We start from the raw sequence: 16,433 nt of genomic DNA, 5'->3' as shown, positions 1-16,433 counted from the left end.
TTTTATTTTCTTCTCCTATATATACATTGCTACTATAATAGTCAGTAACACTAAGTATGACATTCTTCAGAAAGAAAATGTCACACGTCACCAAATGTTACCACTCTGGCATGTCTACCTTCTTATATTGGCTTATTTAGATTTAGGTGCCAGAACTTCAGGTCAAAGGGGAGACCTTGAGGCTTCTATACTTCAGTGTGTTATTTATGGGCAGACTACAGGGCCAGGCACTGCTGTCCCCTTTCTCAAGAAAGGAAGAAAAGGGAGGTATGGAGGCAGGAATGCACTAAATGTAACCTTGTTTTGTGGGGGAAAACTATTCTGAATTTTTGTGGTATAGTGAGAGAAATAACATATGGGAGTGATCATATTACACTAATGAATTAATCGACATTAATCAGATAACATTTTAATCATTACATGATTCTACTTAAGACATCAGTTACTTATGCTTAGGGATAAAGGTAAACTAGCAAAAGAAATACATTACACTAGCTCTAAAGAAAAGGCTTATACAGCGATCTAATTTAATGTAAGACGGCAACTATTAACAGCTGTGAACAATTCTATTGCTCTTTTAAATGTAATTCTTTGCATTTAAGTCATCTGGAGCAAAAAGAAGGCTCCTAAAATTCTACTGTTGTTCATTAAAGAAGGGATTACTAGATTACATGTATTCACTCATCCACTCCAATGTGTCAGAATCTTAGAGATAACTTTCTGTAGTTTTAATAGAATTTTTATTGAAGTAATTTATCCTCAGTGTACCAAGTTTGAAGAGCTCAACTCTGCCTACAAAACAATTATCTAGAAAAACAGAATGTAGCAGATTCAATCTAGTGATCATAAGTGATTTTTTAACTGCTTCAATCAGGCTCTTAGGACGGTATCACACGGAGTTTGCCCCTGCCCCATATTCCCCATTTCTTCCCTAGTTACTCAACAAAACTATTACCTGACAGATGAATTACCAAATGTGCATTCCACATGTAATGTGTTGCATCCACACAGGAAATATATTTTTGATATCAGAACTCTATTTTATTCCTTGATTTTCAGCCATTTCTTGATAATGTGACATATTAATTTAATTTCTGCTGAGAATACACAGTGAAATTACAATGCAGGAGCTTTTAATATTAATGTTTCCATCAAGGGTCACAGTTACATGGAGTTACAAATAATAGAGGTGCTAACAAATATTTTGTAGTATTATATGAAAGGAAGGAGAATGTTTTCTAGTGGATCCATATTAAACAGTCTACCAAAGAAAAGAGAGGCAAGATAAATGAAAGTCAAAAATCAAGCCAATGAGGAGGTAAATTATAGCAAGAAGTAGAAAGGGAGGAAAAAAATCTTGGTATTTTAAGTAAAGTTGAAGAAACAGTATGAAATAAGTGAGAGACATCAATAAGTAACTTTTTGAACTGCACAGTGTGTATAAAGTCAGATGGTTATTTTAGTAAGGTTTCCAGCAGAGCTTGCCCATTTGATATATGGACAAGAAGAGGAATTAAAGTAGTGTCAAAACAGTTTACTCAAAAGAACATGAAGGAATGGAAATTTGCCAGAATGCTTTTTACTTCAATATGTTAGATATTTGAGAATTTTGCTATGATGCAAAACTGCAAAATTATCCAACAGAATATATATATTTCACACTATTTTTGCCCCCAGATATTTCACTTGCTTCAATAGTCCAAATACCATAATGCTGCATTTTTATCTAACTGAAAGACCTCATTTTTTGCTGGCTGGACTCTGCTTATTCTTGTGATGACAGGAAAATCACATATTCCCAGCCCCCCCCCACCCCCCAACTCCCCCCACAATATTATGAAGTCTAAGTTTTCATCAAAAGGAAGGAAAAATAAGCAAAAATATTTAGGAAATTATGTTCTATTTATAGATAAATTTGACATAAAATTGTTAGGAGCAAAACCTACAATAACAGTGGACAGACAACACAGAAGAGATCAACAAAACTAGTAAGACATTCAAAGGATCCTTGCCTCGTGAAGAATTTAAAGGAAAGTCATTAAACAAAAGTTTAATTTGGTATAAGTTTCAGTTTAACAGTTTAACAGGACATGAAAGACCTATCAACACTTGCAAAGTTTTACCTTTATCAGATGTGCTAAGATAACACTATTATGTTTAGTATGTTTTCCTAATCTTTAGTTTGGTATTTCATTAGAGGTTAGTGTTAGGATAGTTGAATTTCTTGTTTTTTAAATATAATTAAACACTCACCTAGATTTACCAACCTGCCACACTTGCAGAATAAACAAAAATTAATTTTCATACCTTTTATTCATCAAAGTTGGCAAGCACATTATCAGGTATTCTGGTTAAACTTTTGATTTTAGCAGAAAACCCCTGCTTTTGGATGAGTTCATCTACAACCTTAAACTTATCCAGATTTATTTCCTTTGTGAACAACCTATGATTTCAATTCCATCTACTTTTTCACGACTGGAAATACTGACTCACTTACCAGCTCTGTTGCAAATAATTTGATTATCCTCCTTATCTCCTTTTTTTGAGAACTTCACATATTCCGGAGTTCTTCAGGGATATTTCCTGTGCACTTACAGAATGCTCTGGCAATCCCATCTTTAATGTGAAAACAAATCCATTGCCAAGTAATTAAGTGTCCTATTATCAACATATATTTTTTTAAAAATATATCAAATGCTATTCATTTGACCCAAATATGTACAGACTTCTTTTCAATTAATGATATGCAAATTATAAAGCATCTATTTAAATAGCTTAGGTCTTAGTAAACTGCAAGTTAAATGGGATTTTAAAGCACTTCTCTAAGTTAAAACTCTTAATATTTATTTCTGGGAATGATCCTACCCTTTTGGTGCAGGTGAAAGGAGGACCAAAAAAGTTAATAATTTTACTGAAACAAAAATATATGCCAGCAACAGTAACAAATTTCATTTCAATCATTTTATGCAATCTTCCTAAAATGAAAGGATAAGAATCTGAGGGCATGCTTATTTAAGATTTTGGTGTGAAGACATTGGTGATTTTTTTTCTATCTACAAGGCTGTTACACAAGTCATAGCTTTGACAATGTTCTCATCTTTTTTAATGCAGAACAACCTATTTTTTCTTCTCTCTTTAAACATCATGAACATGGCCTTGCTTTCTTTATTCCCAACATGATCACAGCAAAGGTAAAATGAGTAATCAAGAATGATGTGGAGATAATTGTAAAACCAAAAGTAAAACTACAGCTGCTTCTAGGAAACAAAAGGCACCATATGCTCATTAATTTATCCTCTACTCTCATGAGAAATTGGTTTTGCTATCTTTTTTGTCACTTCTACTGGAAATGTTACAAAAATTCACATCCAAATTGTAGCTTATGTAGCTTACATTGTAGTCAAAAGAAAAGATTTACTCATCTATTCAACTGAATATTAAAAATATTTATAATGACTTCAGGTACTCAGTTGGTGAGTTTAATTGAAGTGGAAGCTATTATTGTACATGATTTTTAGGATCTTAACCTCTTGGGTCAATGACTGCTGAAGTGTCCTAGATAATAATGACAAAAATGATAGGAACGATAACAACAATAATGATGATTATCATCATCATCATCATCATCATCATCATCATCATCATCTTTTCAAAGCATAGAATTGTCAGCATGATATTTCAGTACTTGTTACTTACACAGATGAAAAACATATGCTCGAGTTAATTTAGAATACGCAGTGTCAGAAAGTAGGTTTTGCTTTCTTACTGAAGGGCTCTTTCCTAATGGTAGAGCTTGCCAGCCATATCTATCAGGTAGAGTACTAGTGTAGCTGAACAGCAGGAAAATGTATGCACACATTTCAGATTCCCAGTTTGAACTTAGCAATGCATCCAGGAAAATATTCAGCAGTTAATATTTATTTCCTTTCAGGGAAGACAGTCTAGTAGAAGTTAAACAGGTGTACACTTAAACCATTTTTTTTTTTAATAGACAACCTAATAATGAAGGCTTTGAGAATATTCTAGAGACCTGCGACCTAAATGAATGGAAAAAGTTGTTCAAGAAAAAACCTAATTGTTTTAAATTAGGCCTTCCATCGCTCTTGAAAGAATCATGGAGTTTTTATGTGCACGGATATTATTCCGCTGAAAAGAAATAAAAGCAACTTATTCTCAGAGTGTGTATATCTTCAGCACCCTTCCTTTTCCTGTTTCTTATTTTAATCTAGCAAGACATTTCGCAAAGACAGAAAAAAAAGGGATTTGTAATTCACAGACACCACCAAAGACTGCATACTCCTATTACAAAGCTAAATGATTAGAATTTCTCTGATAATCATTGGCTCCTTATTTCGCTTTGTCTGAAACTATATAGTATTTCCTTTCTTCTTGGAATCAAAGTGAAACAAATAAATCATCATTTTCTACAGTAATAGGAAAACCACTTGGAAACACTCATGGTGTAGTAATTCCCATCATGCCATTATTTACAACAGTTTTGAAAATCTTCTCTATTTGAATAGCATGCCTATGATTTAAGTTTTTTATGTAAATTAGACAGAAATTTACCAATCCGAAGATCTCTCTTTTAACACACTTCAGAACACAAATGATTTTTTTTACTGCTCCCTTCCACTCCTGCTTTCCCCTAATTCAAGAATGAGTAATAGGCTACAATTCTGCATATATGTGGCTTTTCACTGTCCTTAGTGGTGTTTGTGAATGAAACCAGTGAAAAACGTGAGAACCAAAGTCCATAATATTTGCTGGAACTATCTAGATCTGTAAGAGCTACCAAGATTATATTTTATATTTTCTTGTAAAAAAATAAATTCTAATTTCCACAGTCCTAAGAGTAAGAACACGTTGTCTGTCTCAAATAGCATACATTTTCACAGAACACTCCTTACAAAATTTAGAAACTCAGTGTTTCATCCAGAATTTCAAACAGGTCTCCTACTAGTGTCAGTTAATCTTGATTTTGTTTCAATATTAATATATTGATTTTAATAAAATAACTTACTTTGTTAAAAGAATACTGTGATATAGGAAGCTTTCATATAATGTTTGTTTCTAAAACTGCTAAAAATATTCTAAAATCCGAAATACACATAAATATCAACTGTCACTTAGCATGATTTTAATCACTTGGTAATCAACATATGACTGTCCACTTTTTCATTTATATTCATTTCTGCTGACCTACACCAACACAGAAACACCATAGGAAATAGTGCAGAAGTTTGGATAGATGGATATTTTCTTTAAAAACCCAGTTTGCTTTTAGGCATACAGTGGGTTAAGATAAGTCACACAGAAGTTACAATATTGATATACAAAATACGCAGTGAGAATGAATTCACCCTGTTTTCAATGTATATTATTAAGATATTAAATATTTATATTATATTCAAAATTAAGTACAGTTAAATCATCAAAGGCAACAAATAAGTGTAAATATGACCAAAGTTGAAAGCATACTTAATTTTTATATATTTTTCTTTTTTAAAGATTGCAAATCCGAAAAAAGTTATAGTATTCAGCATCATGAATAGTGAATCACCATGCAAAAGAGATTCAAATTGTTTCCAGTGAAGACTTTCAAGACTTCCTAATTTCATTACTTGCATTATTCACTGACTCTGCAGCTTATCTATATGTACAGGTGCAATAATTTACCTGAACTTAGAATTTCAATCATTCTCTATGATTTTAGTTTGCGAATTTAAAAAGGAATTAATAATACTAAAATAAAATTTAGTCAACATTAGGAATGTCTGAATAAGAATAAATCACTACTTCCATATGGAGTCAGCAGTTCTAGTACCCTGAAGAAAGCTGCAAGTAAATTTTATATAATACATCCATGAGTAATCTATGGATCTGATGTGTCTCTTCAAAGGGCATAATATTTTTTTTAATTTTATTGCCTGTACAGTACCTGTTGGTGAAATCTCTAGGTTCTGACAGTAAAATTACTGATTGCAGATCAATATTCTCTGGAGTGATTCATGATCGCATTAAATTTTTCATTATTTCCTCAAGCTCCCATTAAACACTGTTACAAGCCAACTGTGACTTTTCAGGTTGCCTTCTAAGAAAGTTAAATGGGTTTTACAGAGACTGCTCTGTAAATATATATGTAATGGAATACCTGTATCTTACTGTAAAGAACTGACATAAAAACCCCAATAATTTCTGGCAAAAGAAATAGCAGAAAGATCCCCATAGGACAGTGGTGGACTAAGGGAAGCATCACATGCTACACCACTGCAGGGTCACACCCAGAAGTGAAGCTAGAAATTGATTTTGGCTGTACACATCCTTCAGAAGTACGGCAAAGCATGGATGAATGGTTCACTTCAACTCATAACCATTCTAACAGATGCAGAAGGAAAGCAGTTGTTTTACTTCATTTACTCCACCCTTTTTTATTCTCCTCTTAAACTCCCAGTCTGGACTCTCCCCATTAACAAGTGGTCTGGGCAGCTCTGATCTTCATCTGAGTTTGGTAGAAGCCAAGCTCAGAATCTGCTTCTGAAATCAGGAACTGCAGTGAGCAATTGTTCTCAAGGTAAAATATGGTTAGTGCTTAAATCCTACAGTACAGCGTAGTAGTTATAAAGCTTCCTCAGTCACCAACTTCAAAAGATACCCAAGGGTGGCTTGGAGAACTGTAAATGTGTTGGGTCTGTAGTTTACTGGAATATTAAGCATCACACACAACAGACACAATAGATGCTGAAAAAAGGATATTTGGTGGTTAAATAAAAAAGGGGGAAAAAAGAAGATCCTTCTACTCAGAAGCTTGAAGCATCAAAAATATTCAAATCATCCTATTTCAGACAAGACTCCAAACACTATTTTTCATATAATTGAAAATTTGTTCTTTCCCTAAATATTTCTAGTCATTTCCTCACATGTTACAAGCAACATAAGAAACAGAATGGAAAGAAAAAATAATTTGTTACAACAATATGACAGCATATGCAACATGAAAACATGGCTGAAATACACACGCTTCTGACACAAAAGTGCATAAATAACATGCAAAAAAAAAAGGGAATTTATCACATTTGCTTGCATATGTAGGCAGAGTTTCATCTAACTCATCAATATTCCTTTTAATAATGGCAGCATTATTGCTGGATAAGTGGTGGCTATGAATAAATCATGTATGAAGAGCTTCTTTATTGTAGGAAAATTAATTTAATATTTTGAATTGGAATTAAGAACAACAAATTCTTCTCATCCCTTCTATTTTTAAATGCCTTTGTGTCAATTTCTAGTCAAACTGAAATTTTATCCATTTGTTACAGAGTAGTGTCCTTTCATAATGAAAGAATATGGTGCAGTTATTTTAGATAATGTGTCTATCTAGCCAGAATCCTCTGGCTACTTCTTTGACCCTTGGAAGTGAAAAATTCTCTGAATAGGATCTTCTAAATAAATATGATTACAAATGAAAAAAAAAAGGCTAATCCCTTCCCCACTAGTTTTCCAATTATTTCCTTTAATGGCAAAAGTATTTAGTTAAGGTAGAAATATCCAAGATATTTTGTTTCCTAAATATGTCTGGTTTAATATTCTGCTGTAGGTTTTCAGCCAGCCATATATTTGCTGTTCCACTCTTATGTTCTGTTTCATGCAGTAAGCTTCCCAGGTATCCTACATTTTGTCCGTCCATGAATTCTGGAGATGCACAGTTTGACATTTTGAAAAAAGATGATTGGATTCAGAGTAAAATACAGGGACTGTGTGCATGATGAATATAGAAGCACAGATCCTATAAACTGGCAAACATCAACAAGGAAAACTTTTTATGCTTTGCCTGTCATATTCTAGAAGAGGAACATTTGAAACCACATATGTCTGTATATACAGTTCAGCAGAAACGTAAATCTCACAAACTTTACTAGGTATATGCAAAAAAAAAAAAAATTAGAGTCAATATTCTGTCACATAAATATCAAAGCTTCAGATTTTTTTTATAAATTGTTAGTAAGAGAAAACAAGGTTTTGATTTGAATTTATCCTTCTGTAGAATGACTACTGCCAACTACCTCAACCATTTACATCAAACATAAGAGACTCAGCTAAAAAAAAAAAAAAAAGAAAAAAAAAAAAACAGATAAAGAGATAAAGTATTCCTGACTTCTATGATTCTGTCCAAGGACCTTAATCTGAAATAATAAAATATATGAATATTCATCATATTTATGGTGATCCAGGCTTCACAGTAATTTAATACCTGAATTTTTTCTTATGATAGCTCATTCTGATATAAAGAATTCCAAGTGGGGATCATTTTTATATTGTAACTGAACAGTACAGTATTAATGTTCAATGTTTTAAATTTTTTTTAAATTTATGTCTTCTGAGAAAGCTATTTCTCATATTCATGTTCAATTACATGTAATTTGGCTATCTATGCACCAATTTTTAAACAGAGATACCCAAGATTTGGTAACTATTGCATCTTAAATTCATAGTTAATGTATATAAAACCAATAATTGCTTTTTGCAATGGAATTTGCAAGGAGAGACCAGAGGATACAGAAGTTCATGCACCTGATATTATTTCTTTTCCCAGTAAGTTACGTGGATCTAAACTTGTGCAGATATTTACTTACATATTTCTCATCTGTTTATGAAGATTTAAATCCAAATATTAATAAACTGGATTAAATTATACTAGTAGGAGAGGGGAATGGATTATTCTTTAATGTCTAGTTGCTCTCCTTCCCAATAGTACTCCTATGTAGCACTTCATATTTTCAAAGAACTTCGCATCTTTCATCCTTCCTACAACATTACTTTTAAGAATGTCAGTGTGCTGTGTGTTTCTGTTTTAAATTCAAGGCGTTGAATTTGAACTTTAAATCTATGCAGAAAAGTAATAAAGAAATACTTTTCTGAATAATTTCTTTCAAAGACCATAGGTCTTAGGTGAAAATATTGTCTTCCTTCCTGTGTTCCATAGACCACAAAAATTAACTAAGGGGATCAAAAATATACACAAATTTAGAATAATGTAGCTGCTTAATGTCTTGATGATGTGAGTATATCTATGGATGAAAAGGCTAAAAGTCAATATTACAGTAAATGACAGAACTGTAGACTTTTGGAGAAAATTATTCAAGAAACACACTTAAATTATCATTAAGGAGATTCATTGGGAAATATGTTCTGATTTAAGAGTATTGTACTACCACAAGAACCACAAAATGGTTTAGTCACAGGCTCTGCAGAGACTGCTGTATTGGGCTTGCGTGGTAAGGTTTGGTAGTGGGGGGTAGTGGCTTCTCTGAGAGGCTGCCAGAAGCTGTCCAAGAGACAAAATGGCCCCAAGATGGACCTACAGGCCAAGACAAAGCCCACAGCAATGGTGGTAGTGCCTCTGGGATAAGGTGTTGGAGAAGGGGGGAAAAAGCCAAGCTGCACCAGCAGCTGAAGAGAGGAGTGTGGGACGGTGGGAGCAGCGGCCCTGCAGACACCAATGTCAGCGCAGGAGGAGGGCTGGGAGGTGCTCCAGGCATCACAGCAGAGTCCCCTGCAGCCTGTGGTGAAGAGCAGGGTGAGGCAGCTGTGCCCCTGCAGCCCATGGAGGCCCCAGCAAAGCAGAGATGCAACTGCAGTCCCGGGATGACCCCACACTGGAGAGGCTGCTGTGCCTGAGGGAGACTGTGACATAGGGGAAGTCCGCACTGAGGCAGGCTCCAGGCAGGACCTGTGTCCCTGTGGAGCAAGGAGTTCACAATGGACCAGGTTTCCTGATGGGGTTTGTGACCCACGGGAGCCCACACTGGAGTGGTCTGTGAAGAGCTGCAGCCTGTGGGAAGAACTCTGTCAGAGAAATGGAGAAGGGACTCCTGCAGGAAAGACCCTGCACTTGAGCAGGTGAGGGTGGGAGGAGTCCTCCCCCAGCAGAGGCAGGAGTGGCACAGACAAAATGGGGTGAATTTCTGCAACCCCTGAGGCTGTTCTGCCTGTGATGGCAACTGGTCAGTGATCTCAGTGTTTTTATATTGACTCACAAGCCCTTTGTTACCTTTTCCCTCCCCAGTCCAGCTGAGGTGCGGAGGGACAGAGCAGCTTTGGTGGATGTCTGACATTCAGCCAGGTCAACCACCACAGTTCCTTACACAGAATCCTAGATTCACAGGATTATAGAACAGTTTGGGTTGGAAGGGACCTTAAAGACCATATAGATACAATGACTCTGCCATGAAAAGAAGCACCTTTTATTAGATCAGGTTGCTTAAAGTTCCATTCAACCCAGCCTTGAATACTTCCAGGGACACAGCATACACGAGTTCTCTAGCAACCTCTTCCAGAGCCTCACAACCCTCACAGTGAAAAATATCTCCTTAATATTTAATCTGAACCTACCCTCCTTCATTTCAAGCTATTATCCCTTGTCTAGTGACAACTTGCCCTTGTAAAAAGCCTCTCTCCATCTTTCTTGTAAGCTCCTCTCAGGTACTGGAGGGTGCTCTAAAATCACCCCAAAGCCTTCTCTTCTCCAGGCTGAACAAGCCTAACTATTCTCAGTCCTTCCTAATAGAAGAGGTGCTCCATTTTTCTAGTCATCTTGGTAGCCCTCCTCTGGACTTTCTCATGAGTAGCGTGAAATATGAAAACCCAAATATTTTTCCATTTTTTATTAGTTGCATCAAGAATTTTTATAAAATGGAAAATATCAGAATTGTTACATCTTCCAAGTATTCACTTTTGTGCTATAAAACAACAAAAAAAGTCCTACTGGAAATACAACCTGAGTTTCAAACATTCTATCTGTACTTAGATTAATTTATGGTTTCACTTGTAAGATACAGAAATAATTAGAACAAAGTACATACTCTTCAGTCTGATTTGTAGAGGTACATTTTTGAGATGTGCCTTGCTCTAAGGTAATGTCTTCCATCATTTAACCAAAGATGCAAGCTTTCAGACAACAGAAAAGTACAGTGATATTAGTCTGTGAAGTTACATGTAAAAATGCTGTTTTACTAAAATATGACTGGCACTAGAATATACGTTTTGTTTCTCTGTATTTTGAGACAAAGTTTTACAAATGGCTTGATATTATCAACCTACAATCTTTCTTATCCTTAGTCCCAGTCCTTGTCCATTTATTCCCACCTTTAGCTCATTTTGGACATTTCCCTTCTGTCAGATTCGTCACCCTATGTGACTCTCTGCACGGACATGTAACTGCTAGGGCTGATACCAGAGCTGTCAGGTGGGGCAAAATCTCCTTTGTCACTAGCAGCCTTACATCATCAAACCCACTCCAGATTTTGCTGTGGCATTAGGGACAAAAGAATAAGGCAGAAGAAACATTGAATTATCAAGGGAATTTGTAAAATCTCCCTCAGAGTAGTACAACTGATGGCCATTATAATGTGCTTGCTATACAACAAAATAATGAATCAATATACAAGTTATATTTTCTGCATTAAAAAGAGGCATATTTCAGAAAAAACTTATTTTCATAAACTACTCTCTTTCAAACAAATCATTACATAATCCTAAACTCTGTAAAGTTTATAGACATACACAAATATAAAAATAAATTTACACACATATGCCAGCTCCTTATATAAATACAATGGTAACCTTCCTACCAGATGTATCTGATACTTGGAGACTAGTTAAAATTTTAATACAATATAATACAAAAAATATTAGATTTATCTTCTTGTTTCAAACTATTTTTTTCTTCAGTACATCATGCCTGATGGTTAGGGAGAACCTCATACATTTAGACACTCAAAATTTCCCACTTGCATGTGGTTGGCAGATGTGATGCTGAAGTGAAGGAAGGCTCTGCATGGGCAGCTAGAGGCCAAGCTGGATTCCTCACAGCATCTTAAACGGTGCTACACACTCATATTTAGGCACCTGAGTACAACCCTGAAAAACTATTCCACCACTAACACCAAAAGAAAATAAAATCGTAACTGTATATAAATAAGAAAGGTCTGACCTTTTGGTTCACCAGCTTAAACACTGAAACTTACTTTTCTTCATGGAGCACGATTATCCTTAATATCACAACACCCATGAAGAAAATGGAAATTAACAACACATTCCTCTAAACGATATTTTACCACTACTAATTACAACTAGCTTGAGGTGTCTAAACAGCTTTTAGATTGCCAGATATGCCACAATTCATACAAGCAGCCTAACAAAAGGAGGAGGCAGTCAACTCCAAGTCTACTTATATCCCAGGCTGGTTCTCAGATATGTATTTCCTCACTCCATTCCAATAATTATTGCAATAAATTGTCACTCTCAACTCTGCAGGGCTGGTTCACAGAATCACGGAATCTTAAGAGTGGCTTGGGTAGGAAAGGACCCATGAGATCATAGAGTTCCAAATCCCCTGCTGTGGACAGGGGTACCTCTCACAAGACAAGGTTTCTCAGAGTCCCATCCAACCTGGCCTTGAACATTTCCAGCGATGAGACGCCCACAGCTTCTCTGGGCAGTCTATACCAGTGCCTCAGCACACCTACAGTAAAGAATTTCTTCCCAACAGTTCATCTAAACCTACTCTGTTCCAGTTTGAAGCCATTGCCCCTTGTCCTGTCATTACAAACTCTTGTAAAAAGTCTCTCTCCATGTTTCTTGTAGTCTCCCTTCAGGTACTGGAAGGTCACAATTAGGTGCCCTTGAAACCTTCTCCAAGCTGAATAATTCCAATTGTCTCAGCCTTTCCTCACATAAGAGGTTCTCCATCTCTAATTATCTTGGCCCTCCTCTAGCAATGACCAAAGGGTGACAGCAAGAATGTCAGAAAATGAAAACCTATCCCGAACAGCTCTTTTGGTAAGGGGCTGACAATGAAGTTGTTTGTTTTGTTTAAGATGAGAATTTCCTCAGGAGAACATTCTTGTCACTTTTAATATCAGGAGGTATAAAAATAGTATGTGCAGAACTATGAGTCACTTCTATGCCACACTAGGTAAATTTCAGTTCATCCTTCTCCCTATCTTAGTATTTCTCCAGTTACCCATACAGCTTCAGAAGATTGCCAGGGTTTTTTTCCATATTGTATCTTTTAAATTATTAATTTCCCTGCAAATAAATTCAGATATGCATTTGTATACACAGTGTTTACAGCAGAGAATTATTCAGCCTGTGTACTTAGATGCCAACTAATACTAATAGTTACAAATGTACACGCATATTAATAGAAATACTGAATAATAGGAAACATTTTCAAGTGATACACCATCTCCACTACAAAAGAAGGGAACCAGAAGAAAGTTTTAAATATCCCACCCTTTTGGCATACTTTCTGGCAGCCTCTAGTAATGACCATTCTCATTCTGAATTGCCTTCACCATGCTCATGTGAGGGTTTAGAGATTCCTGGATTCTCTTTAATCCACCTGAAATACTGTATGTGCTTGTATTTGTTACCTTCACAGTAGCATTTCTAGAAGAAAGCTATTTGTTTCAGGGTTTTCTTAAAAGACTTTATCTGAAAGTTCTGCTGCTAAGAGTATGTCTCAATTTTTATCTTGTTACATCATCATATAATGTTCAAAATTAGGTTATGAAAGGTCAAGAGAATACCTGACATGTTTAACTAAAGACTTATTAAACTGGATGACATAAAACTCATATTTTACCCAGGAGCTTTCCACAGTCAGTGCACCATTTGTCTTTGTTCTCCTGAACTGGCTCCATTCCCATGGGATTCCTCTATGACACAAAAGAGCTCAAAAGATGATTTCAGCAATGAGCTATTAAGGAACAATATACTGAAAAGCAGAAAAATCTGTACAAGACAGAATCTATAAACAACCTTTTCTATTAAATTATTCAACAGTTATATTTGATATAACTATTGATAGGTGATGAAAAGATTTCTAAAACACCCCCTTCTCAAACCCGAGTGTTTTTTGCTGTAAAACTGCAATGCAAACACTAAGTTAAAAATATTTTTTGAAAAAATAGTTGCTGGGTGAAGCCAATATTTATAATAAAATACCTGCCCATAATGTGTTTATTTTTTTCTAGATAGGCCATATGGAGCATATTCATGCCATTTGTTAAAACTTATGATTGTTCTTGCTCCCTGTTATTACTCAAAATAATATTTAAAATTATATGCTGCCTACCTAGACAAAAAAAAACCCTAAACCTGAAATTCCTGCAAGGCATTTAATATGCATAGATGCTCTTTTTATTTCTCTAGAAAACTCTTGTACAAGATACTTTAATGTTAGAATTTTAAGTATGTCAACCTACAGCAAGTTTCACCTTCATGAATCCAGATCAAATAGTTAAATATAATGGGAAAAAATTATAATATAAAATCAGATGGTAGTATGTACAGGTAATCGCCAGAATAATTGATTTGCTTCAGCCTGCAAAGTTTTGATTACTTCCTTTTATTTTATTTGTCAATGACTTCTATTTGGTTTTTGTTTGTGTGTTTCAAAAGAAGCTCTCATTTGTGTCCTTTCTGAGATGGCAGGGTCCCTGCTCTGTTTGGGCCTCCAGGGCCGACACCTCTGGCTCCTGCCTGGGGTACTCTGCCATCCCAGTGCCCCTGCTGCTCTGCCTCTTCCATTTAACTGTGTGAATGAGGGAGAAGAGACTCGGGCAGCATGGAAAATCAAGCAGCATGGAAATCAGGCAGCACAGGCTTTTGGCAAAGCATTGTTTCATCAGCTCAGCACAAGGAGAAGCTTAAAAGAAATACAGTTGTGTGTCCATCTTGCTATGGCTTTCTACACTAAAATGTTTTATTGGTTTGCCTTTGCCAGTTACAATTCCTAGGTGGGGATTTATTCATTTTACTAAATACTGTTTTATGGAAGCAGAGGTATTTTCATGTGGGACCAGGAATTACACTGGTACACAACAAAATTTTACTTAGGAAAATCCTTTAATATTGAGGCTCCTTCAGCATGAAGAAAAAATAAATTACACCTCAGCTTGAATTAAACAGCAGCACTTCAAGTATAGACACTTCATTTAACACAAGAAAAGGAAAGTGAAGCAAGTTGGTAAGTGAACTAAGCACTGAGTTTAATAGGACCTACAGGAGAGTAAGATATTTTTACGAGGTCATTTGATTATCAGATTATACTATCTTCATAAATGTGTAATTCTATTAACTGAGACTCGTCATAAATAAAAAATGAAACAGTAAATCTTTGATTTCTATTTAAGAAATACATAAAACATCCTTCCTTAGTGAAAAATAATATCGAGGCTTTAGGGGAAAAAAACCGCTTATAGCATATGATAAACAACTCTTTTTGGCTATGGGAAATCTGTTGAAGGCACTGGTTAATTCAGCTCTACAATTTTACATAAACTATTTAAAATATCCTCAAAATGATTGTTAATATTGTTAAGCCTTCCAGTCACTGAGTTGTATTCACAGAGAGCCACTTCTCATTGACCTAACCCATCTAATCCTCATGGCAGGAAAAGTAGGAAATAAAGTTTAGTTTTGAGGAGTTTAAGCAAAAATTAAAAAAAAAAATATAATTTTAAAACATACTTATAGCAATACGTTCACAAATAATGTCAGTATATATGCATTTGGTACTGAGTTAGGTGGGCTCTTAAATTCCCAGTCATTCTTGAAACATTCAGAGTTTATTCCTCCTCATGGCACTAGCAACCTTTTAGATGAAAATTTTCACAAAACATGCTGCAAAACATCCACAAGAACTCAAAAGTTTTTGAGTAACAACATCATCATTTGGCCCAGGCAACCCAAAAATACCTTTATTAGTACAATAAATGTACAGTTTATTGAGCAGTTAAATCTCAAGCATAGTAGGAGTCAAATGGATCAAACAATTTTTAATGTAATTTCCTCACAGAAAAGCTTTCACTTTGTGCAACTTTTGAGCAGGACCACTTCTGCTCAACATAGGGCTTATAATTTTGTCATCTTCTGTTAAAAAACAACAAAAAACAAACTAAAAAAAGAAAACCCACTGAACACAAAAACAGCAATTAGGCAGCATATTTTATGCTTTCTGGGTTGATTGAAATACCGTCATAATCTGAGTTGTTCAGTTTTACAAAAAAAAAGAATAATTATTACGTAAAATCACAATTGCAGCAGATACTAAGACAGAAAAAATATCAGTTTTTAACCATATGAATTATTTGTAGAAGTTCTGAACAAAATTCAGTCTAAAAATAAAAACTTTATTTACTTTGTCCTCTTATGGCACCTCAGTTACACTCACAGCTTGTTACTTCAAGAAGCTATAATAAAAATAATTCATTACAACCTTTGTGAGTGAAGTAACGCGTGCTTCATGAAAGAGTACATAAATTAAACAAGCTCAATTACATTATCTAATTTAACTCAACACAAAATATCATCACATGACAGATTTTAAAAGTTTTGAGAGCCTCAGAAGGGAAACATGGAGAATA

At 35.1% G+C, this 16,433-nt stretch overlaps 1 protein-coding gene across 4 annotated transcripts in view; it reads right to left on the bottom strand.

Moving 5' to 3' along the window:
* IL1RAPL1 (interleukin 1 receptor accessory protein like 1) overlaps nucleotides 1–16,433 on the bottom strand; it is a 676,860-nt gene that overhangs the window by 545,227 nt on the left and 115,200 nt on the right. The gene's annotated exons all lie outside the window — the stretch shown is intronic.

Source organism: Taeniopygia guttata, chromosome 1 (genome assembly GCF_048771995.1).
Source record: "Taeniopygia guttata chromosome 1, bTaeGut7.mat, whole genome shotgun sequence".
NCBI classification, from domain to species: domain Eukaryota; kingdom Metazoa; phylum Chordata; class Aves; order Passeriformes; family Estrildidae; genus Taeniopygia; species Taeniopygia guttata.
Note: the sequence above shows the minus strand (reverse complement) of the source record. Positions and strands in the feature narration are given on the sequence as shown.